At 35.2% G+C, this 27,467-nt stretch overlaps 1 protein-coding gene across 2 annotated transcripts in view; it reads right to left on the bottom strand.

Annotated features, from left to right (window-relative positions):
• Window positions 1–27,467, bottom strand: part of LOC138703147 (dehydrogenase/reductase SDR family member 11-like) — a 143,469-nt gene that overhangs the window by 114,907 nt on the left and 1,095 nt on the right. Inside the window, exon 1 of one of the 2 annotated variants that reach the window (XM_069830791.1) lies at window positions 25,556–25,676. The exons of the other annotated variant lie outside the window; for it this stretch is intronic. The gene's annotated coding sequence lies outside the window, so the exon portion shown is untranslated. Of the gene's footprint in view, window positions 1–25,555; window positions 25,677–27,467 lie in introns of those variants that run through there. 2 annotated transcript variants of the gene reach the window in all.

The following is a 27,467-nucleotide window of genomic DNA, read 5'->3' as shown; positions in this document are numbered from 1 at the left end:
CATATTTTTATCATTACTCGGCAATTGCACCGTCGCCGGAAGTGATTCAGCAAGCTTGCATAATATTTGCACACTTATGCATATGTAATAACATATACATCTACATTGATTTATCTGCTACAATTACTTTATTACGAAATAATAATGTCACATTCTGATGAATTTCATGTTGGTAATAATGTATGGCTTAAATTAAATACGCTAAAGAAACCACTCAAAATGTATTACATTGGAATAATAATAAAATGAGAAGAATGTATGTGTTTAATTTACAAGTGTGCTAGATTAACTTTTTTTAAATTGGCTTAAAGTCAACCATTTACGCCATAAATAATTCCCCCATTGAAATTTCAATTAACATTTTATAAATTGGCTTAAAGTACAACCATTTACGCAATAAATAATTCCCCCATTCCAATTTCAATTAACACTTGCGAATTTCCCTTACCCATTACTATTTATCAATTAAATTACTATTACATTAGAATTTTATCAAATGCCCCCCCCCATTTCCAACTTCAATTACTCCAACTTCAATTACATATTTATAACGTCGCACTTTAATCTTCTTTATGACGAATAATAATAATAATAATAATAATAATGAGAAGAAGAAGAAGCAGCAATTACTATATTACGAACTGCTTCGGTAATAATGTATGGCTTAAAATAAATCCAATAAATGTTACTTCAAAATGTATTAAATTATTAATCTTTCCAATCAATGTTACTTCAAAATGTATTAAATTGGAATAATAATAATGATAATAATAATAATAATAATAATAATAATAATAATAATAATAATAATAATAATAATAATAATAATAATAATAATAAGGTGGCCATTATTCAGCACTTGCGTCTTCACCGGATGTGAATTAACAGCTTGCATATTATTTGCATCATGCAATATTTGTGTAATATGACGCGTTGCAGGTGCTTAAAGAACATGCTTTTATCATTACTCAACAATTGCATCGTCGCCGGAAGTGATTCAGCAAGCTTGCATAATATTTGCACACTTCAACATATACATCTACATTGATTTATCTGCTACAATTACTGCTCTAAATCATAATAATGTCACATTCTGAATGTTGGTAATAATGTGTTAAATACGCTAAACAAACCACTCAAAATGTATTACATTGGAATAATATGAGAAGAATGTATGTGTTTAATTTACAAGTGTGCTAGATTAATTTTTCTGTCAATTGGCTTAAAGTACAACCATTTACGCCATCAATAATTCCTCCATTCCAATTTCAATTAACACTTGCAAATTTCCCTTACCCATTACTATTTATCAATTAAATTACTATTACATTAGAATTTTATCAAATTCCCCCCCCCCCATTTCCAACTTCAATTACAAATTTATAACATCACACTTTAAGTTATGCCGTATGTATTTCAAATTATAAACAGCCCTCACCCATTTCCAACTTCAATTACAAATTTATAACATCACACTTTAATCTTCTTTATGACGAATAATAATAATAATGAGAAGAAGAAGAAGCAATTACTATATTACGAAGTACTTCTGTAATAATATATGGCTTAAAATAAATCCAATAAATGTTACTTCAAAATGTATTAAATTATTAATCAATCCAATAAATCTTACTTCAAAATGTATTAAATTGGAACGATAATAATAATAACAATAATAATAATAATAATAATAATAATAATAATAATAATAATAATAATAAGGTGGCCATTATTCAGCACTTGCGTCTTCACCGGATGTGAATTAACAGCTTGCATATTATTTGCATCATGCAATATTTGTGTAATATGACGCGTTGCAGGTGCTTAAAGAACATGCTTTTATCATTACTCAGCAATTGCATCGTCGCCGGAAGTGATTCAGCAAGCTTGCATAATATTTGCACACTTATGCATTACACAACATATACATCTACATTAAATGTATTACATTGGAATAATAATAATATGAGAAGAATGTATGTGTTTAATTTACAAGTGTGCTAGATTAATTTTTTTATAAATTGGTTTAAAGTACAACCATTTACGCCATCAATAATTCCCACATTCCAATTTCCATTTGCTATTACTATTTATCAATTCAATTACCAGTACATTAGAATCTTAATATTTTTTATCAATTACTCAACAATTGGCTTAAAGTACAACCAGTTTCAGGACATCCATTGGATAGCTGGCCATTATTCAGCACTTGCGTCTTCACCGGATGTGAATTTAACAGCTTGCATATTATTTGCATCATGCAATATTTATCTACGTTGATTTATCTGCTACAATTACTGCTCTAAATCATAATAATGTCACATTCTGATGAATTTAATGTTGGAAATAATGTATTAAATACGCTAAACAAACCACTCAAAATGTATTACATTGGAATAATATGAGAAGAATGTATGTGTTTAATTTACAAATGTGCTAGATTAATTTTTTTTTATAAATTGGTTTAAAGTACAACCATTTACGCCATCAATAATTCCCACATTCCAATTTCCATTTCCCATTACTATTTATCAATTCAATTACCAGTACATTAGAATCTTAATATTTTTTATCAATTACTCAACAATTGGCTTAAAGTACATTTTTACCCCCCCCCCTCCCCCTTTCCAACTTCAATTACAAATTTATAACGTCACTTCAGCCACATCCTGTTTAATTTACAAGTGTGCTAGATTAATTTTTTATCCATTTATGTCCCACATTCCAACACCCATTCCCCAATCAATTAAATTACCATTACATTAGAATCTTAAGAAAAAGAATGTATGTGTTTAAGTGTGATACATTAATTCTTCGCCGGATGTATAATATTTGCACACATAGCAGTTTTCAAACATGTATGAACTAGAACAATTGCCGGATATGACTCAGCAACACATAGCGACATTGATGAGATAAACATGTATGAACTTGTCATGCCACAACATACCTGCACGTCACACTTTAACCTTGAACTCTTAGATTGCCATTTATGACGTTACGCCCCTTTCTTACGTCATAATTTCCACATTGAGGGGATAAACATCATACCTGCATGACGTCACACTTTAACCTTGACGTAATTTAAGTTACGCCCCTTTCCTACGTCATAATTCCCACATTGAGGAGATAAACTTGTCATGCCATTACATACTCGCACGTCACACTTTAACCTTGACGTAATTTAAGTTACGCCCCTTTCCTACGTCATAATTTCCACATTGAGGAGATAAACATGTCATGCCATTACATGCATTACGTCACACTTTAACCTTGAACTCTTAGATTGCCATTTATTACGTTACGCCCCTTTCCTACGTCATAATTTAAGCTCCCCACCCCCTCCGTGACGTCATAACTTAAGCCCCGCCCATGACGCAATAATTTGGCCACGCCCACTATGACGTAATACTTTGGCCACGCCCACAATGACGTCACATGGAACCCCCTACCACCATACCACCAGCCTACCACCACTGGTACCCACCATTCCTTATCTACTTTCAAAAATACATTTATTTCGTTCCAGTTTGAAACTACTTGAGATTATTGAGATGGTTAGTGATGAGAGACCTGCTGCTGACTGTGCTATAGAGGAAATAAGTAGTGTTATTTCCACCTGAAGATGGAGATAGAACAGATGAAGAAAGTGGTGACGAAACGGAAACCAACATGAATCATTTACCAGGCCGTATTTCAGTGGGCTACCACTGACCCTATTATTACACAAAATATATTTTAAAATCCCTATAATAAAATTCCTTACATATTTATGTGAATTCCAGACGTCTTGATTGGGACGAAGATACGTTGATGACTTCGTCCTTGAAATTACAGTTGGGCCACTTGCAAAGTTTCTGTAGAAATGACTTTTCAATGGACATCAGTGCCAAGTCGGATAAACGTTCTTGTGTATGAGTTGATCTACAGTAGGATTTTATTCTCTTCAACGCAGAAAATGTTCTTTCTACCGATGCTGACGTAGCTGGTGTTGTCACAATTAATGTTGCCAATTTAAGGACTTCAGGAATAACTTGGTACAGCTGGTTTTCATATATGGCAGATAATATTTCATGGATAGGTTTGTTCGAAAAATCAAAGACCTCTGCTGAATACATTACACTTAATTCATTTTTCAAACGTACTTGATCAAAGTGACTGTTATAGGACTGAAATAATTTGTTTAGTGCCTCATTCGGGAAGTTTTCTCTATAAGCAGAAAATTTTTGAGAATCTAGAAGATGTGTGAACTGAAGCTTTCCATAATCAGAAAATCTGTCAGTAATTTCCATGTGCATACGATCTAGTATGCTGTAGTACAGCTGCCTGTATTTCAATTCATCATCTCCTTTTCTTCGCTTTAATGGTGGTTCCATTGTATTGGCTGAAGAATTTTCATTTTCCATATTACTCCATATGGACGGAAACCCACTACATCTGAACTCGGATGTAGTATTTTTTTTTCAACTTTGATACCTCTTGCAAGTAGTATGCTATGTCTAGACTTTTTGTCTGAAGAATATTGTAGAGCACATCTGTATGTGCGAACATTCTAGCATAGACTTCAAGAAGAAATATATTCTGAAACTGTGTGAAAAAATTCAAATATCCTTGAGCCTGCACATTTACAGCATCATCCCAGTTTTCTTCAGAGTCATTACAAATGATGTTTTTAAAGAAAGCAGTCCGTTTTTCTCTGTATTGCTTTACTGTATTTACAAGCCAAGATGTAAAATTCAATCTAGTTGGTGCTACTTTTGGGAGTTTCTTGTTCATAAATTCCTTGAGTTTTCTGATCTTTTAGGAGATGATGAGAAAAATGCAGCTAAACCCGACAGTGTTTTGAAAAAAATGCGGCATTCTGGAATGGATGAAGTAGTTTGTTGCAAAACTAAATTGAGAACATGGCTGTAACAATGGACAAATAGTGCTTGAGGATACTTTCCTTGAACTTTTGTTTTTAAGCCATTAATATTTCCCGCCATAACTGAAGTACCATCGTATGTCTGTGCAATTAACTTATTGCCGACATTGTATTCTGCTATAACACCTTCCACATGCTGAAACAAAGCAGCAGCAGTTTTGTCCGAACTGACATTTGTGAATCTTTTAAACCGTTCTTGAACATTGGCAGTACTGTCGACGTATCTTAAAACAGTGGACAATTGACTCTGATTACAGCAGTAATTTGTTTCATCAACAACAATGGCCACAAAATGTTTTATGTTCTTTATCATAACCCCACTTATAGCAAATATTAAGTCATTCTGAATTGCGAGAGAAGTACCACGAAATACTGTTGAACTCTCAAGATGATTGGCCAGTAAATGGTCAAATTCACTTAAGGAACTTAAATATTCAATATAATTTCCTATATTGTCTGATTCCACACTCTCGTTATGACCCCGAAAAGCCAATTCTTGTTTTCCTAGAAAGCAGACTGCGTTAATAAGATGCAGTAAAATCTCCCGATTTTTTTTTTCACAAGAGCATTGTGTTGGTTGATGTGTAGAGCTTTTTGCTTATCTAGCTGTAAATCAATTCTTGTCTTCCCAAAGTTTGCAAAGTTCATGCTACTACAAATATGAGCTTTTGATTTGTCGTGTTTTAGGACTGCCGTTCGAAGGGAGTTCATATTAGAAAACCCCTCTTTTGACCACACATTAGTTTCGCGGCTAAATAACAAACATGGCCAGCAAAATAGTTTAGACAGTTTAGAAGTACCACACAACCAATTCCACTTACCATATGATGTTGAAGTGAAATGGCGTGTGTACTCTCGCTGTTTTTCTTTTACGTCCATGGACAAATTTAACTCAGGAGTTGGTCTTTCCATTTTCACAATTTCAACTTTCTCGTTGTTATGTACGACGGTTAAAAGGCACTTTTAATAAACCTTCTATTACACAGTCATTTTCAACACAAACCTCTCCAGAAACTTGTTCTGCCATATTTTTCACAATATCACTTAATTGGAAAATTAAAAACTTAATAATTCACAATTAATATAACTCTTAGACACTCGAACAAATCACAGATTTAAAATAATGCACTGCAAGAACACAATCACATTCATGAGCTAGCGTACTAAGCGTATTGTTGCTTCGCGCCTGCGAAGAAACCGATCACGAGAGCGGCAACTCGCCCGGCCTACATTGCACGATGGAAACAGAAGGGAGAGGGGGGAACGGGCAGTTGTGCGACAGGACAGCGTGCGCGGTATGGTCACAGGCTACCTCACGTAGCAAGCGGTTTCTCCAGCGATGCCGCCTTGACAACTTGTTTCTTTTCGAGAGCAGAGAGCGCATATAAATCTAACAATTACTTTAATTTTAATTACTATGGTAAAACTAATAATACAAAATTATTACATTATGTTATATTATAAACTTTTTCTTTTGTAATTTCCTTGGGCTACCGCCGGTAGCCCCGGTAGTCCGCAAAATACGCCCCTGCCGTATTTTGAGATCAACTGTGGAAGTGAATGTAACTACTACTTCAATGTCTGAAGCTGAAGAAGTGCCTGCGGTAAGAAGTAGTTTGGGATAACAATCGTCATCTGAGGAAGTATCAAGAACCAATGAACAAGAGAGCACACAAAGGCAATGGTCAGGTAATGAAAATTATTTTCACTTGAAATCTGAAAGAGGTGATTGTGATGAAAACGTGGAAAAGCAAGAATTTCACAACCTGACACCGATTCAATGCTTTGAATTTGTTTTTAGTGGTGATATTATTGATCTAATTGTAGACATGTCAAATTTGTATGCATTACAGAGAAATCATTCACTAAATCTAAATTCAAAAGAAGTAAAAGTTTATATTGCAATATTACTATTGACCGGTTACTTGACACCTCAATATATGAGGATGTTTTGGGAGGTCAAATCTGATACCCATAATGAGATGGTTGCGAATAGCATTCGTAGAAATAGATTTTTTGAAATTCATCAATATTTGCATGTGTGTGACAATATTAATTTGCCAACTGCAGATAAGTTTGCAAAAGTGAGGCTATATTTTCACAAACTTATTGCTAATTTTGCAAATAATTACCATAAAGTTGCTTCAAGTCATGTTTCGATAGACGAGACGATGGTTCCTTACTATGGGAGGCACAGTGCTAAGCAACACATTCACGGGAAGCCATTGCGATTTGGGTATAAGCTTTGGTCAGCTGCAACGCGTAATGGTTATTTGATAACATTTGAGCCATATCAAGGCGGAAAAGCAGCAGCCCTTCCCAATCAAGTAAAAATGGGCCTAGGTGCACAGCTGTAGTTTTAGAATTGGAATCTCGTCTGCCCCCAGATTTCAAACCTTACAATCTATATTTTGACAACTTTTTCACTAGTTTGCATCTCCTAAGTACACTTAGTGAAAGAGGGACTGGAGGAACAGGAACATTGCGTGAAAACCGGCTCAAGAAATGTCCACTTATGAACTCATCTGCCTTGAAGAAAGAAAAACGTGGAGCGATGTCTTTCAAAGCGGATAAGAATATCATCATTGTAAAATGGCATGATAATAATGTGGTGACAGTAGCATCCAACTGTCACGGCATAACACCCATACAAAAAGTTGACAGAGTAGCAGCAAAAGGTGGTAAAAGATTGAAAATACAAGTAGATTCCCCCTTCATGATCCAGAAGTATAACAAATACATGGGGGGCGTCGACCGATTTGATGAAAATGTTGATAACTTGAGATTTGGTCTTAGAGGAAAGAAGTGGTGGTTTCCACGTTTTGCGTTTGGTATTGATGCAGCATGCCAGAATGCCTGGAAAATTATGAAAGAGAGTGAAAATGGAAAGAATATGACATACTGTCAGTTTTGCAGAGCTATTGTTTTGACATATTGCCAACTGCATGGTAAACCATCAGAAAGAAGTCACTTGGTGAATGCTCCATTGGAAGATCGAGTACCTGTAGAAGTAAAGAGAGACCTTGATGTCGAAGAACACACAAGAGTTGACTGCTCTTAAAGAAATGTAGTCTGTGTCACCAGCGAACTAGAATCATGTGCAAGAAATGTAACATAGGGTTACATATTCAATGTTGGTACAATTTTCATGCTCAGAAATAAATAAAATTACTAACATTATTGCTGTTATTGTACTTAAATATAATGTAATGGAAATAAACATCAAACAAAATTCTGTATAGTTGATTTCATATGATAAAATAAATAATACGAACTTATATTGTACATCAAGTCTAGTGTACATTTATCGCCCCGTGTCACCTACAGGTGACACATCTGTTAGGCCTATATGTTAACGAAAATTAAAACCAAAAACATATGTGATCATATATTCAACACGTCAGCACATAATTTAAAAAAAATTACCGGTACTAAGAAAATATAATTATTTTAACAATGGGAATTGGAGAGTTAAAAACGTGTAAGTGAAGAAGTACGCGCTTGAGTTGATCATCCAGTGACGTGAATATTTATTATGCATAAAGTAAATACAGCTAATTGAATTTTAAATAAAGTAAATGGTTAAATATTGTGAGAATTTCGTTTATATGTGTTCTTAAGTTTAGTGGAGTGGTGGTGTTTTATAATTTACAATATCGTATTATAGTCATTATTCATTTAAAATAGAATTTGCGACTGTAGGTAATAACGCCATCTCGCTGCGAGAATAAACTTTGATTTAGTATGTAATACTAAAGAAGAGAAACTGATAAGGCGAAAGAAGACTGGATGAAAGAGAAATGTAAAGAAATAGAAGATCTAGAGAGAAAAGGAGGATATGATTTAATGTACCGCGAAGAAAAATGTTTGTACTTCACAAATAAGAAAAGCAAATCCATATGTTCGGAAATGAAATAACAGACAGATAGACCAGGAATACTAAACAGATGGACGAAATACTGTATGTAGAAGAGTTATGTGAGACAGAGAATCGTCCAGATGACTTGGCTATAGAAGACGAAGCAGAAGTATCGGAAGACGTAAAAGGATTTCCTATTTTAAGGGAAGAAGATGAACTAGCGCTTAGGGAAATGAAGAATGGCAAAGCAACAGGAGTTGATGGAATCCCCATTGAACTAGTAAAATGCTTGGGTGAAGACAAGAAGGAAATTCTATCATTATGCAATGAAATATATGAGAAAGGCGACTCATTTGAGTTTCTAGTTTTTGTCGTAATGGCACAATCCATGCATGTTGCAAGTTGTCAACCAGATGTGTCTTTGACATGTTCAGATGAGACCTGATGATGCCATAAGGCGAGAGCGCTCGTCGTAAAATAAAATAAATATATTTTTATACTCAATGACATAATTCATTGCTTTAAGTGATAAGTATTGACTGAACAGTAACCTAATATAATTGATTCATTGTAACTTATCTGAAAACAACAATGTCTGCCAAAAAAAAACATTAAAAGCTGAAGTTATGCTATGACCTCCAAATCATGTCAATGTGGGAGAAGACAAGTCGTGGGTTAATTCCGGGTGACTCGCGAATTAGGCAGTGAAGTTAGCCGGTCTGCAATGTAACGACAAATTTTAATCATAACAAATAGACTGCAGCGATCTGCTTGAAATACGGCTCGTCTAATCGCTATCATGGTTGTAGTTTGGACGTCCCGACAGCGAAAAAAGTTTATCTAAAGGCTGGTTCACAATAAACTGGGAACGGAAACGGTAACGAGAACGGAAATGTTAAAATAAATGTATTTAAATTTGAGCATTCTCAATTAACTATTGTGAATGCTCACATTTAAATACATTTATTTAACATTATTTCCGTTCTCGTTGTCACTTCCGTTTCCTGTTTATTGTGAACCAGCCTTTACTTGTAATTTAGAAATATGGTGGTGAAACCAAGAATAAGTAATTTAACTATACTTCGTACATCAAAACTATATAATGTAATATTTCAAACATTCTCCGACATATCGCACGTCAGGAATTACTATCGCATACAATCCTTCTACTCTTATTCCCTTTCAGAACTCGACAAACAAAAATTGACCGGGAGTGGAAGCTTATTTTATAACTGAGATAAAGCAGGTTAGATTTATAGCAAGCGTTATGACTTTCAGTTTGTATAGTGTCAAAGAACTTTATGAAGTAAACACAGGGGTTTAGTTAGAAAAAAAATAATAAACCGGTACCAACCTCTTTGAAATTTCCACATGGGATCCTAGAGTTGAACTTCTGTTGTGAATCTTTTAGCTGAGTTAAGATTGTCTGCTGATGGTCTACTACAGCAAAACCAAGATTCCACATTACAGTGGATCGAACTAATGTAGAGGGTAGTCCAGTTAAATCAATGAATGTTAAAGTCTGCAAAACACAATGCGCGACAAAACAAACTACTGAAATTATTGTCGCTCTGCTATTCCACAAGTTTGTCGAGCAACCAGGTATTTATTTATTTGCCAGAATATTTGGACATATTGTACATTAGGCTGTATCGATTTTCTTTTTAAATGAAGGTGGCTAGTGCGAAAAAGTTGCGACTTGTGGCAGAAAGACTGCAGGAGAAAGAAAATTAAATTTAATCAATATCTTGTGTCTCCGCATCAATACTGAAGATTCGAATTTATAATGCATACTTTTAAAACTTATTATAACGACAATCTGCATACCTACAGCCAGATCTTTTAAAAGTCAGCAAAGATAGTACAAGAAGGTAAGCATCTGCTACCATTACGTTCTTGTGAAGCAAGAGCAGAGAGAGATGCTGGGAGTCGTATTTGGTAAGCTACACTAGCCAGGTTTGTATTGCCGTTGTTTCTGTGAAATCGTGCATCATATCAGTGGTTTAGTGGTAGATGTAATAGATTTTATGCTTCACGTTGTCATGAGTGGAAAAAAAAGAAGAATTCCATACTCGCAGTCCTGCTGAGAGTCCTTTGTTTGGTGCACCAGGAACATTAAGACAGTCTCAACTTCCAACCTATAAGGATGTGATAATATATTTTCTTTGAATCAGAGAGTTAAAGAAGAACGAACTATAGTCCGTCCCAGGAATCTCTAAAAAGAGACTTGGCGCATATGAGGCGAAGCCTATTTGTGTAGGAGTGTACTGCGGGCAGCATCAGCTCGATGCCGCTAAGGGGTAAGATGCTCGTGGTAGAGTGTTCAGATAGAAATGCTCCCCTTTCTGCAAACAATTGGTAGCTTCGTTCAACCAATGCCTCACCCCAGAACGGACATTGGTCCTAGCTCTACCACATACCACTTGCGCATCGGACCATAGGTGGAAAACACCCTTTAGTAAAATACATCGCTTATGGTACTGCCGACAAACTTATCGAGGTTAGGAAAACAGCAATTCTTCCTACTACCAGCAAATTTAGAGTAATGGAAATAATGAAATTGTATCACAGTAAATATCAGAATATTCTGAAATCGTACAAACGAAGTGGGCCAATCCCAAGGGGGTATGAGCAGATATCAAAAGACTGTTGATCTTGTAATCAGTGGTAATGCCTACTTCTTCCAACCAGAGAGTCTAATAATAGCTATGTTTACAGACAGAAAGAACACCCGTATCCTTGGAGGGAAGAAAATCAAAGAAACTCAGGAAGTACCTAAAACTGGGTTACAGCCAATGCCACCATTTCTGGCGTGTGAAATAAGTAATGGGAACGTTGAGAGCGAGTATCTTATCTTTGTCTCAACTTGTGGGTGAGAAAGCTGACAACTGTGATCGGCAGATTTCTGACGTCACATCTGTTTAGGAGTTGGTACCACTCTCAGTATAAGCGGCAACAGGTGCCACTGACTGGACAGTGTACTCTAGAACACACCCCAGAAAAGTGAAGTGCGAGTGTCTCGCCTTTGACGCAGTGGGCAGACTGCTGACGTGACGTGTTGGGTGCTACCGTTCTCAGCTGCACTGGCAACAAGTGCTCACTGACTGGCTTTTTACTCAAGGACACGCGCCAGAAACGCTGGCAATGACTATATTTTATGGTACTAATTTTTATTGTATTTATCTGATGCATGTAACCTATAAGATAAAACATTGTAATAAATATAAATAGATCATTTTCTTAATTAATAACAGTGTATATCTCCAATAAATTATTTCTTAGCATCGCCAAGAATACACTTGATTGTACTTGTCACTATCTCTTGTCACTAGAGAGTTCTTGAAATTTATATTTTCCCCACCATTCATAAAATATTTTGATACGATACCTCTTGCACAAAAGGGGAGATCTATAACTGAAACTAGATTAATATATTTCAGTATTATTTGTATTCATCCTGGTAATAATGAACAGTTTGACTCGTAGACATTTTGTTTTTGCAGCATTAACTTCCCATGATTGTACGAGAAGATTCGAAGAGAATGGCACTTACGTAGACTTTCGGTTCCCCCCTACTACCATTAATGCACAACACAATGTCAATACGGCGGTTGCTGTCGTCTGCGATACAACGAACTTTTCTGTTGATTTTCGAGTTTGTCATTTTTTTTCCGGTTATTATATGCTTATTTAAGTTGTGTTAACTCTCGCTAGTGGTTTTATACTTTATTTTATCCGTCTTAGTATTTATTTTATTATTGTAAATATTTTTGTTTCATCACTATTATTATTATTATTATTATTATTATTATTATTATTATTATTATTATTAATGAATTATTTTGTATTACAATCTTTGTATCATTTCTGTCACGATTATTTTATCATTATTATTATTATTATTATTATTATTATTATTATTATTATTATTATTATTATTATTATTATTGTTGTTTCTATCTTCAGCATTATTATTTGATCCCTGTAAAATTTTATGTAGACTACTGGACTGTACCCGAGCACGAGCATATGCTCATTTCGGGTATCTATTCACATGTATTCATTTCAAATGTAAATTGTAAATAAATTTGAATTTGAATATTAGGTAGTTTCAGTTCCAATCATTAACTTTGAAGCTGATGATTAGTCTACACTTCAGTGATTGACTGAAATGCTATTAATTTAACTAAACCACACCTCACTGCACACTGAGCAATGAAGACAAAGAGCAAAATATAAAGACGGCCGCAATGCTTGGGACAGAAGTTACAGATCTGCCATGTCACACACAGGCCGTTGAAAGATGTGTGAAAGTGGTAACTGATGTAGCTAAATCAATGTGTGGACAAGAAGTAGAGATCGCTACATTCGAGCAAGACTGCGATCAAGAAAAGAAATGCCTCGTTTCGAAACGAAGTCTGACTATGCAGTGTAAAACTAACAGTTCACAACGCAGTATACCACTATGGGTGGGTGGAGGAATGAGGAAGGCACCTTCTGTAGTGAGCCCTGGGTTATTTCTGAGTGTAAATTTTATTTAAAGATACAACTGAAGGTCTGCACTACAAAAAAAATCTGACAACATACATAGCGCAGACGGCCTCAGTAGCGTAGTTAATACAGGGACATCATTTTAATTTTACTTCAATTTTTATTCTACCTGAGTTTTTGAATGCACTTCACTCCCATCCCTTCTACTAATGAAGTTCAACCATCCTGCACACAGATCCAAGACCGCATATACAGTCATAGTAGTGTTACGGTCATAGTAAACAGTACGTTCCAAAAATATGTTCGCGTTTTCCAGTGACGAAAGAGTTTTCAATATTGAATCATTTTCGCACAGGTACTGTCGTCCATTTGCCTACGTCGTATCCCGGTTTCCCCCACGTGCTTTTATTCGCCAGCTAGTGATTGGGTTGTCGTCTTAGCTCTTTTGTGAGAACATTAATTTCTGTTAGGAATTGGACGTCTACGTATTATTATACAACTGTTTAAAACAACTTAAATAAAAGGGCCTCGTTAAATAATTGACTGTCACGTGATTTACTCTCTTTCTACGACCCTACGACATAACCACTTGGACGGACAGTAGAGAGTATGTCTGAGTAATTTCATCTTTTCGGATCGGGCAGAAGTGAAGATTGAATTTACAGTACGTAAGGTACTCTTTTATAGAGTAGGTACAGAATTATTTCAACATGAGTTACTAGTTACGAAGGACGAAACTTGTAATTGGGATTAGGTACAATAAAATATAGTGCGATGATATGCACATTAGAACTGAAGTCTGTATCGAAATGAACGGCCAGCATTTTCAAAAATGTGTTTAAATATCCATATTATGATTATTTTTCAATTTAACTTATTCTCGACATTGCACGCTAATGTGCTGTAGGCAGTATAATATACACTGCATAATGAATACGTCCACATGGACAGCTCAGTTCTTGAGTAAAAACACTCAATGTTAATACTATACTGTATTTTGATTAAACATAAACCTAATGACAATTATCAAACTCAACCTATACCTAGTAAAGTGATTTGTTTGTATTTTCGCCAGTATCATCGAACTCCAGTCGTGGAAGGGAGTAGCAAACGGCGTTCACACAAAGGTATAGCCAGGTTAATATTAATAATGTTAGTAAAAATAAAATGATGTTCCTGTATAACGTTGGTCTCCTAGGGTGCTATGCATAGACATTTCGCTAGCCCGCGCTACAAGCGTGCTAAACTAGCCCCGGCAATCGACTGATTACTTGTACGGGATTTGTATCATATCATATCGCTAACACTGGTTTATGATTACGAAAAACGTTAGTTCGCTGATCATCCACCGGAAGCCCGTACTAAGAATGTCTATGTATACGGCCCCTATGCTCTAAGGAAGAGACTAGTGAAGTGCTTTGTGTGATGCAGAAACATGGACATTACGGTGAAGTGAAGAAAAGCGACTAGAAGCATTTGAAATTTGGATATGGGGAAGAATGGAGCGTGTGAAATGGACGGATAGAATAGGATATGAAGCTGTGCTGGAAAGAGGAGGTGAAGAAAGAATGATGCTGAAACTGATTAGGAAGAGAAAAAGGAGTTGGTTGGGTCACTGGCTGAGAAGAAACTGTCTACTGAAGGCTGCACTGGTAGGAATGGTGATCGGGAAAAGAGTTCGGAGCAGAAGAAGATATCAGATGATAGACGGCTTTAAGATAATGTATATGCATAATATGCGGAGACTAAGAGGAAGGCAGAAAATAGAAAATATTGGAGAATGCTGGGTTTGCAGTGAAAGACCTGCCCTTGGGCAGAAAATTATGAATGAATGAATGTGTTGTAATGCCGTGGAGGGTTGGACATTTATATTTTTGATACCGGTACCAATAAGTCGCAAAAATTTATACGCTATTATTGCCATATCCTTCCCTGTTTTGATACTATTTTTATGGACCCCTGGTAATTGCAAGTGGTTATATATTGTATAATTTTGTTATAAGTTATAACTGTCTTGCATCTTATGAGATCTGGTTCTTAAAAAATCCCATGTTTCTGGTACTGTCGGTATATATTGTTAAACTACGTCATATTGACATTTTTTTCTAATTTATCCATGAAATTCTGTAATGAGTAAGTCTATCCTGAATATTCTACCAAGACTGGATACAGGCGCCACAAAATAATCTTTTTTATAACTTTTAAAACAGAACGTGCACATATTCACTGTTCCCTCCACAGGCTGTCCATCTTCTTATGTTTATGTAACTTTCATATTTTACATATTACTTCATCCGTGTTGAGATTATATCCTCTTCAGCATCTCTTCATACACTTTCACTTCCACCTCTCTCTTTAGAGCCCGTGGCTAGTATAATATTCAAAACAAAACATCCGAACAATCTAGACATACTCTGTTACTATATCTAGTGGCAGTAGATTATATTCTGCCTGTTGATCCAGTGCAGTATTTCTCAAATATTTCTGTAAACGTACTCATTTAGCTTTCCAAAATTTGTTAAGCAGCCATGTTCACAGTAAAAATCACAAACATAACAAGATAATTTTAATGTGCAACTACCATTATGAATGTTAGGTACTATTACTTATGGCTTTTAGAGAACCCGGAGGTTCATTGCCGGCCTCACATAAGCCCGCCATCGGTCCCTATCCTGAGCAAGATTAATCCATCAAATCCCACCTGTCTCAAATCCATTTTAATATTATCCTCCCATCTTCGTCTCGGCCACCCCAAAGGTATTTTTTCCTCCGGCCTCACAACTAACACTCTATATGCATTTCTGGATTCGCCCATACCTGCTACATGTCCTGCCCATCTCAAACGTCTGGATTTAATGTTCCTAATTATGTCAGGTGAAGAATACAATGCGTGCAATTCTGCGTTGTGTAACTTTCTCCATTCTCCTGTAACTTCATCCCTCTTAGACCAAAATATCTTATTTCAGGGTTTCGTAACAAGCTGTTTTTTTACGGTGATGGGTTGTCAGCTCTTCACCCAAACCCCAAACTGGAGGACCACCCCTTATCGGCTGTCCGCGAGTGCTTATTCAATATATTCGCAGCTGCCCTCCATATCTGGAGGCCGCCTCCTCTATCCTCTAAAATTAGTTTAAGTAACATAATAAATTTACCGCTTGTTCTGTATGCTTGTGAAACTTGGACTCTCACTTTGAGAAACAGAGATTAAGGATGTTTGAGAATAAGGTTCTTAGGAAAATATTTGGGGCAATTACTATTACAATGTCGTGTATAGTTCCTGGGGTAGCTCAGTCGGAAGAGCATTCGTGCGCTAAGCGAAGGATCCCGGGATCGTTTCCCGGCCCCGGAACAATTTTTCCTTCAAAATAATTTGGAACATTAAATCCAGATGTTTGAGATGGGCAGGGCATGTAGCACGTAATGAGTGCATCCAGAAATGCGCATATAGTGTTAGTTGGGAGATCTGAGGGAAAAAGACCTTTGGGGAGGCCGAGACGTAGATGGGAGGATAATATTAAAATGGATTTGAGGGAGGTGGGATACTATGGTAGGGATTAGATTAATATTGCTCAGAATACGGACCAATTGCGGACTTTTGTGAGGACGGCAATGAACCTCCGGGTTCTCTAAAAGCCATTTACAAGTTTGTTACTTGTAGTATCACATAGTACGAGTAGTTCTACGTTTAAAAGCTTGCAGCATAGCATAGCTAATATGCTCCGAAATTTTTTTCAATACAATCCGATCTATGGCTAATATGGAGGATTTTGCACGAATTGTTAAGCTACTTATGGCAATATGATCAGACACGTGAGTATAGTATAGTATACTCCTTCCTTTAGACATGCATCCTGATAACACTGTACTTTCAAAATTCTCATATAATCTCTTTCTATTATCTAACATTATTTGAAATATATTAACATTCTATGTATTTTAGCTTAATTCTGCTACATAGTTTGTATTTCAGTGTTTAATTAATAGTTCATAGTATTTTGTTGTTTAATTCGTAAATAACTCTTGTATACATGTAACTCTTACCAAAATCAATTTGTTGAATTCTTTGTAAGTTCATACATATGTATGTATACTTTTTGCTGGTTGAGTGGAAGAGAAGGCCTTACGTCCTTAACTCTGCCAGCTAAAATAAATTATTATTATTATTATTATTATTATTATTATTATTATTATTATTATTATTATTATTATTATTATTATTATTATTATAGCTGCGATTCCTAAAATAAGCCAGAATAGCTGAATCGGAACTTTTCAAATTAAATAAGAGTACTGACCCGTAACTGACCTAATGAAAAAACTTAACGACGTCACCTTCTATGTCATGGCGACGATGCATAAAGTCACGGCCTCCTTGGTGCGCGGCCAGAGGGGCGCCACAGAGAAACATCCATCATGGAGACACGAGAATTTTCAAGATGACGGAAAAGTTACAGCGAACCTGTACACAGCACTCACTCATCATAATTTAGCTTCCTCTAAAACTTGAAACTAGGGGTAAAAAACTGTTAAGACAATTATATGCAAATAATTTGAGAAGCAAAAGAACTGGAGCAGATTTTCACAGACGGACTGGAAAGTAGGTCTGCTGAACATATTCTAAACAGTACTGCCGACAATTGCAGTTATCTAGCTACTTTTTATTTAACAGGTTTTTAGCTCAAACGAGTCTTGCGCAGGCCATGGGCTACGCAACGGTAAAGACACAGGATTGACGTTGCATGCGAGATACGGTCGTAGGTGCGAACCCTGACTAGGGCATCAATGTTTGTTCACTGTCCTTTCTTTAAAATAGTTTACACTGTAAAACTAATTTGCGTAATCAAGTTTCGCGAAAGTTAGTTTCGTGAAATTAAAAATAATAAATTGTATACACAAAGAAACTGTAGTTTCGTGAAATCTATTTGTCGTCTCTTTAAATGTGAAAGTCTTCATAATTAGAGCCTTGTACACAGAATTCCTGTCATTTTACTTCAAGAAGTATATAATTTTGTAGATTTTAAACATGGAAGTTCAGATTACAGCAGAAATCAAGAGTTGTGACAAGGTTGCAATCTGTGTTTGGACACGAGAAAGTATTTCACACGTACTGCTAGAATTTTAAGATAGATATCTTATTAAAATAAATTGTTATAGAAATCCCAATGGCTATTTTAACCATTTGAGAATGTAATGCAAAGAACTCACAGTTTTTCCGAGTACATTTAAATCAATTAAAGGAGAACAATGTAATAAGCAGGGAACGGATTTATATGGACTAAAAATATATGAAATATGTAAATATATATGTAGTTATTTTTACCAAAATATGGAATTAAATATGGATTTTTACCAAAATATGGAATTAAATATGGACTTAAAATTATAAAAAAATGACTATGTACGTTAAATATTGGTACATTTTAATCAAACTAAACAAAAAATATAATGGACGTACCTTATCTTCCAATGTAGTTTCAACAAAACACAATTTTTATTGTCTGTTACCATAACAATAGGTTACAAACATTTCTTTCAAGTGCTGAAAAGTGAATCTTCTTCTATTGTCTCTGAGGATAGATTTATACTGACTAAAAGAGCGTTCGACGTCACAAGAAGTAACTGGTACATAATTCAATTTCACAATGTCTGCTGGGGATAAGTCCAAGTTAATCTTCACTGTTGATTCACCACTCATCACAGCAACAACCTTTTGTAGTTCTTCATATCCAGGGTTTTTTGAAAGTACAGTGTCCACCTTAGCTCTTACTGCATCTGCAACTTTACCTCTACCACGATTCAGTTGTTCCACAGTACTATTTATAATTTCAAAACTTTCAGATAGTGAAAGGTGCCTATTTTGGAGACTTTTGAGCGTTTTTATGATGCATGAAAATGTATGCTGAATGTGAGCTAAGTCATTCTTCACACTTATGTCACAGGTAACTGTTTTCGCAGTATCAATTGAGACTGCATCTTCAGAGTCCAATGCAAGGAGAACATTGTTAATAGAGTCTATATGTTCGGCATAATATTCAACTGCTTCTAGCCATGTACCCCATCTAGTTAAAATTGGCTTTGGTGGCAATGGAATTTCAGGGTACATTTCTTTCAACACGTTAACTCTACTGGGAGCTTTGAGAAATACTTTTTTCACTGATGAAATCAACAAATCTACTTTAGGGAAATTGTCTCTGACCACTTCTGCCACACGATGAAATGCATGCGCCACACAAGTAAAATGAGTCAATTTAGGATATATAACAGATAATGCTTGTCCAGCTTTGACCATATAAGGGGCAGCATCGCTAATAAAGAATAACACATTATCGTACATAATACCCTTTGGCCACAGGATACCCATAGCTTCGTTGAACAGTTTAACTATAGTTTTGTTATTGCACTTTTCTAGAACATCACAATGTAAAAGAATTCGTTCAGAATATTGTTCACTTAACAAACCGATAACTACATTACCAACAAGTCTACCTTCTTTGTCGGGAGTCTCATCAATGGAAACCCAAATTGAACTATCTTTAATTTCATCTCTTATCTTCTGTATTGTCTCATCGTAGATGGATGGAGCATACGTCTTCCTAAGTGTTGACTCATCCGGGATTGTATGTTGAGTATATTTTTCAAGGAATTCCCTGAAGACCTTATTCTTTAGTTTGTAGAGAGGAATATCAGCAGAGATGAGAGAACGGCACAGGTCGATGTTAAACTCAGATCTTACATTCGATGTTGTTGGTTGTGTTAAAAACAATTGTCTCTGCTTGGAATTTAGTTGTTTGTTGGCCTGATGTTTACTAGTTGTAATGTGTTGTTGCACCAGGAACTTTTGTGTAGATGATACTGCACACTGACACAAATTACAAAATAATATTTTATTGTCAGTTGATAAACCATCTTCTTTAAATTCTGAAATGTAACTTGTTAGTTTTGATTTTAAATTGACTGAATGACGTACTTTTGGCATATTTACCGTCTTTATAGTATGATTTACAAAACTGAGCCTATGTGTACTCTGACTGGCATTTAACTGTTGAGCTGCACAACTGAAGTCTGTTAAAAATTTTAAATTAAATTAATACAGTTTTGTAACTTACTTTCCCATTGTTGATAGGACTGCTAATTTTCAAATAACTCTGATGTTAAAGGGATTACTGAACATGTGTTTAAATCTCTATTGTTGAAATGTATTTTTAAAAGTTAATGGAATTTTGTTTTGTTTTATTGTTAAACCTAATATAATATGGACTGTTTTATATGAAATATGGAAAATATATGGAAATTAACGAAAATATGTACTAAACTCTAAAATATGGAAAAATATGGAAAATAAAAGTAGGATTTTTCAACCCTACACATTGTGAAACATAAAGATAATGCAAAATATAAATTATATTAGCTTTATAAGTAAATATGTATTTACATATAAATCCTTTCCCTGGTAATAAGTTATGGAGAACTGTTGTCACCAAAACTTACTTTAAATTGAAGGGTTCAGAACCATAGTGGGGCAAGCGCCATTTACTAAAACCGTAGAAAACAAGAGTTAAAATAAAGTTATTACCACAATTCAATGGAAACATATAGAAAGTAATATATAGTATACACATTAAAACTAAATGATATGTCAATCTTCATTAAACTATGGTATCCACTTAACTTTAACCATTGCTTCCTCCGTTTTTAATAAATGGCACTTGGCCCACTATGGCTCTCAACCCTTGAATTATTCCAAAATATAATATATGGTAAGCAGGACATCCCTTTTCTATTGTGCATAAAAATTCACAATTGCCCAATTCGTATCAAAGCTATCTGTATAGAAATTAATTTATCTAGTTGATTTTATGAAACCTTCTATGTGACTTTACAGACAATAATTTTTAGGAGGAAAAAAATGATTAAAAATCAATGGGCCTACATAAGAATATGAAGTAATTCCGTAGAAAATATTGGTGAATACGATGAACATAAATTTCATCATCGAGGATCAGGCTAGGCCTATTGGTTTTAATTAATTTTTTTCCTCCTGAAAAATTGTTTCCTGTAAAGTCACATAGGAAGTTTCATAAAATCAACGACGATATGAAGTTATCAATGTTATGGCTGATAAATGTAGTTATTACTTTCGCGTGTTAAATACTAGGTACGGCATCTTGTTGACTAGTTTCAGCCTGTTGTGGACTATCTTCGGAGGATAACTCTCTAAGGATAGTCCAATATAACTTAAAAGGTATTCAACTGAGGATGATGAAAAAAAAATCCGTGGCGCTACAGCCCGTGAAGGGCCTAGACCAACCAGCCAGCTGCTGGCCTCACGCCCACATACCGAAGCAGAGGTGGACGATCATCCAACCAGAATGGAGGTATCGTGTGGTTAGCACGATGATCCCCCAGCCGTTATAGCTGGCTTTCGCAACCGGATTTCGCTACCTATCGGTAGCTCCCCAAGTGCATCACGATACTGGGTGGACACTGGCAGAAATTTCATGAGAAAATTGAGGATGATGAAACTTATGTGAATTATTAGCTATAGCAGAAAGAAGATTTTTTCATAAATATAGCCTGTGGCTTAAATATGGTAGGAAATAGAAATTTTACACATCACCCCCTTAATTATATAGTAATCAACTAATAATGCATCTTTTTTTTATTATTTTAGTAGTTTATTTTAGGACGCATTATCAACATCTAGGTTATTTAGCGTTTGAATAAGATGAAGGTGATAATACTGGTGAAATGAATCCGGGGTCCAGCACCGAAAGTTACCCAGCATTTGCTCATATTGGGTTGAGGGAAAACCCCGGAAAAAACCTCAACCTGGTAACTTGCCCCGACAAAGAATCGAACCTGGGCCACCTCGTTTCGCGGCAAGACGCGCTAACCGTTACTCCACAGGTGTGGACTGCACCTTATTAAAACATAATAAATGTGGAAGAGAAGGCCTGATGGCCTTAACTCTGCCAGGGAAAATAAAACTATTATTATTATTATTATTATTATTATTATTATTATTATTATTATTATTATTATATTATTTCTTATGATTCTGTTACCTTAATTTCCAATATGGTTAGTTTTTCGCTTCTATTAATTTATTGGAGAAGTATATTTACTCCCCTCCAAAAATTCAATGCTCTGATGCTTAGATCCATATATTAATTCTGGTAATCACTGCTGTTTCAAAATTTCGTTATGTAGCAATGTGCTTGTTATTGAGTTTGTTATACACTACTAAAATTATTAAAATTTACATATTATACTATATACTGAATAACTTTGTTATGTACAGTACATGAATTACGTAAGTAATTTCATATATTTTTTGATCCTACAGAATTATATATATAATGATTACCATTTGTTATTAACGGAGAAAAATTCGCTCGGCGCATAGTGTGCAATAACGCAAATCTAGCCGGACAAAACTCATAACTTCTCTGCATTCCAACGGATTGTTATGAAACTTTGTACAGACCTTATAGATAGCACATATTATTTCTGTGCAACCTTTGACTACGATTGTGTAAGAGGAACTACGGAAGTTACAGGTAGGATGTGTATTAAACTATATTTACAGTTCCAAAAGAGACAGTACCCTTCAAGGAGTGCATTTACACAAGATCAACTTCTCCCCTACATAACAGATTTTATGAAACTTTGTACAGGAGTTACAGGTAGCATATGTTTTTGTGTACAAATTCTGATTACATCTGTATGCTATCTGTAGGCATAATAATTGTACAAAGCTGCATAAAAATATATTATGTAGGGGAGAAGTTGTTAATTTTGTCTAAATGCACCACTATAAAGAGGCAATTCCTCTTATAAAACATAATCAGACTTTGTAGACAAAAACATATATTCCACCTGAAACTTCTGTACAAAGTTTATAAAAATTGTTAGATAGGAGAGAATTTATTAATTTTGTTTAAATGCATCCCTAAAATGAGTAGTTCCACTTATGGAACCGTAAATATAATTTGTGCATAAAAAATATATGCTACCTGTAACTTCCGTACAATGTATCATAAAAATATTTTAGATAGGAGAGAAGATATTAATTCTGTCTAAATGCACCCACTATAAAGAGGTAGTTTTTCTTGTGCAAACATAATCAGAGTTTGTACACAAATCATATGTGCCACCTGTAAGTCATGTACAAAGTTTCATAACAATGCGTTAGATTGCAGAGAAGTTAATTTTGTCCAGCTAGTGATTGCGTTCTGATTCACTGTGCGTTTGTTAAGGTTAGATAAAAATGTGTCCAATGTATTTTTAAACTGATAGTCCATATCATGTGAATAATACTGTAGGCCTAAACCACTCTCACAGTGACTAAAAGCTTCCTTAGTCAATGATTCTTTTCTGCTGTTAAGCCAAACATGGAACAGTTATCGTACGCCCCACCATTGAAAAAAATTAATTACTGATAAATGCGCAAGAACGCGCAATCTTTAGAACAAGTTCAACACTCTAAATGATGCTGTATTAAGTGGTAAAAGAATTGTTATAACCGGACGTGACCGGCTATACTTAAACTCACATTATATTCGGAGAACTTTAAAAATATAAGTTTTTCAACTGTCATATATTTAAACCCTACTGTAAGAAGGAAAATACTTTATAAACTTGTAATTGAAATTACGTTAGTAAGAACATACCTATATGAACAAATTCCATGTTTCAGAACACAATAAATCACTAACAATTCGCTCTTATTCACCCACATAGTAAGCCTCTCTTTCTACGACTGAACCGGAGCTAGAAGTGTTAGGAAGAACTCAAAGTTTATACACTTCTAAATATAGTTTGCTGCTGGTAAATCAGTAAAAGCTATTACTCACAACATTCTTCAAATATTAAAGGACATGAATTCATATCCACCTATGCATAAATAAACAAGTCGAAATTTGATTTTTGTCCACCTAGATCGGAAAAATTGCACGCGGCGCCGAGAATCGAACCCGGGTCTCCCAGTTCTACGCACTGGGCGCTCTAACCACGCCGAATTTCAACCCACCTTACTCCGTGTTCGACTTATGTTATATTGAACAACAAATTTTTACTTTTTGTCTTGCACCGAAATAAAAATAGGTGAATATTACTAATAAGTGTGCCCTAAATCTGGATTTAAAATCCAAATTGCCCAATCACGTACCATTTTTCGGGAAAATGAATTGAATTACTTATGACAAACTTATTTGTTTTCTAATTTTTCACTGCTACTGATAAAATTACAAGACACTAGGGATTCAAAATGCCTCATAATACTTGAAAAATGTGAACTGGATACAAAAGTGATGTTACATAGTTTAAAACGCAACAATAAAAATATTTCATGCATATGAGAAAAATCTTGGAATTTTGAACTTACATTTAAAATAATTTCCTGGATGACTCCTGTTTGTAACTAGACACGGGACTGTATTTTACAAGGAACCAAAAATAGTCTGCAAGCATGCTGGATGATAAACTTCCTTTATATTGCCTTTCCATTTCAGATATTTCTTGATGAAATCTTTCCCCATGCACGTTGCTTACCGCTCCAAAGTTAGGAGGAAAGAAATCCAAATGAGAATGTAAAAAGTGTATTTTGAGAGACATATTCCACTCCATTTTATCATACGCACTTGACATGGTTTCCACAACAATTTCTATGTAGTTATCTGCCCTAGAATTTCCAAGGAAATTTGAGCAAACGTCTTTGAAAACGTGCCATGCCATTCTTTCTGTAACGGAAAGTTTTTCCTCAAACAAAGGGTCAGCCATAACTCTGTGAATTTGTAGATCGATGAAAATGTCGTCTTTTAATTTGCCTTCACTCAAACTGGTAAACATTTTCTTTAAATACTGAAAACGACCCTTGTTTGTTCATTGCATAGACTTCATTTTGAACTGATTTGAAATTTTCTTAATAGAAGGGACCAATATCGGTTTATTTATTAGAAGTACAAAATAACATGCCGACAACCATAAGAACCGGAAATAAGTCATAAACTCATAAAATACATTAGCTTTTGTTTTGGTTTATACTCCCAACCGCGCCAGATGTTTCCTGGGGGAGCAATTATCGAAAAGTGAAATCATAGTATATCTTAAAAACCTTACGTGATACGAAGAAAAGAGATACATTTTCGGATTCAGCGCACAGCAAACCATAGGGACACATTGTTTTAAGTCGGAGCAAAATTCTTATTGTTCACTTTAATCCGCTATAATTTGCACAAGGAGAAATTAAACATAAAACTTAATGAAATATTGATACAAACCTTGGCTTGACTTAGTATACAAGGTATATATTACGCACATAAACGCACTCGAAGTTTGCAGAGCTTTGTAAATCTCCTTCTCACTTCTGACCAGTGACTGTCTTGTGCGGACTTCAATCAGCGACTGGGTTACGCTTATTGGTGGAAGAACTTTCGTAAGCCCATGATATGCACCAACATCGCATACAAACAAGACAACAGACATACTATACGTGATAGCAATTGTTTGCTGTTCACGTAATGTGACGTAGAACTAAGCCCAAAGCATTTCATTTTCTTCACTCTTAAAGGTCGAGGACCCTACTGAGCACGGGTTACATAAAGGAGCAGTTGACATAATTCAGAAGGTGAGGGGTCCAACCGTGCTTGCATCACTCTCTGTACTGATGCAAAGAAATGTATCATTACGCTGAACATCTGTCTAATTAATATTCTCTGAGCCTTTCCATTGAATCTCTTGGCCAATCTAGTCTACTTCGATTCCCCTAATGTTTTATGATGCCTGAAGATGGAAGTAGAAAGAGAGACACAGGGTCGTAATCAAGAACGTCACACCAACTTCACTTCGTTTTGACTTTCTCAAGTCAGAAATTAGGTAATACAGTAAAATCCTTCGTATCCGGCACCCATATAACCGGCAATACCAAAACAACGGCACTTTTGGCTAGGCCAAAAAAAGTTATTGTTTCGTTACTATGGTAACTGTGTCACGCTTGTATAAACAATTATTGTTCAGAATACAGATGGCAATTGTAGGAGAGTAATTTTAATAATTTTTACAACGGTTTTACCTTTGTGTGTTCGAATTGACCTCCTTCAGTGCTATTGTGAATGCAAAAGACAATATGCATATGTATTGAGAAGATATCGAACGTTACATGGATTGAGAAAGGATAGATGAGGCACATTTTTAATTATTGAACGGAGGTGTTAACACTCATAATTGCAGGATATGGGCAGACGATAATCCGAACACAATTATACAGCAAGGATTACATGATATCAAGGTTACTGTCTGGTGTCGTTTTACGTCACATTTCATAATAGGACCATATTTCTATGAAGAAATTGAAAATTGACAAAAAAACAGTGACGGTAACCGGGGAGCGATATTTTCAAATGTTGCAAGACTTTGTAATACCAGCGTTACAGAATCATGAAATCGAAAACATTTTTTTCATGCAAGACGGCGCTCCACCTCACATACACAATAATGTAAAAACACTATTGCGCAACACATTTGGTGATCGTATAATTAGTAGGCATTTTCCGAACAGTTGGCCTTCTAGGTCACCAGACATAAACCCAGTTGACTACTGGTTATGGGGTTATCTAAGAAGAAAAGGCATTTGTTAGTAGACCTATTACAAGAGAGGAACTGAAACAGTCAATATCGGATGTCATTGAAGACATCCCTAGGAATGCGCTTAATAATGCCGTTTATACCATAGAAGAAAGACTATTTCTTATTGAACAACACGGTAGTAGTCATATTTAATTTTTTCGTGTTTTAATAAAATCCCATTTCTTTACGAACAAATTGGTGTTTTTATTTTTGTGGAATCTAAAAATTTGACAAACATAATACCATTTAATAACCTTATATTTTACTTCAAATAAAGATATATTAATTTTTACTGAAAATTATTGTATAGTACTTTATTTGCATAATCCCAAATAAAACTATGCTACTCGTAGATCAGCGGTGACCAAAGCGGGTGTCGTGATTACATCGTGTAATCACAGACATTCAAACGGGTACGAGGAGTTTCCTGTACATTGCTGTGCGTTTCATTCACGTACTGAAGGCAAGTAGTGGCGGTATCATGTCACTCTACAAACTCTGTCTCTACAAGCAGTAAGAGGTGGTTTTGTACAGAATGAGAAGAACTTTTTTGTTGTTCTGTCGGAC

Source organism: Periplaneta americana, chromosome 7 (genome assembly GCF_040183065.1).
Source record: "Periplaneta americana isolate PAMFEO1 chromosome 7, P.americana_PAMFEO1_priV1, whole genome shotgun sequence".
NCBI lineage: Eukaryota > Metazoa > Arthropoda > Insecta > Blattodea > Blattidae > Periplaneta > Periplaneta americana.
Note: the sequence above shows the minus strand (reverse complement) of the source record. Positions and strands in the feature narration are given on the sequence as shown.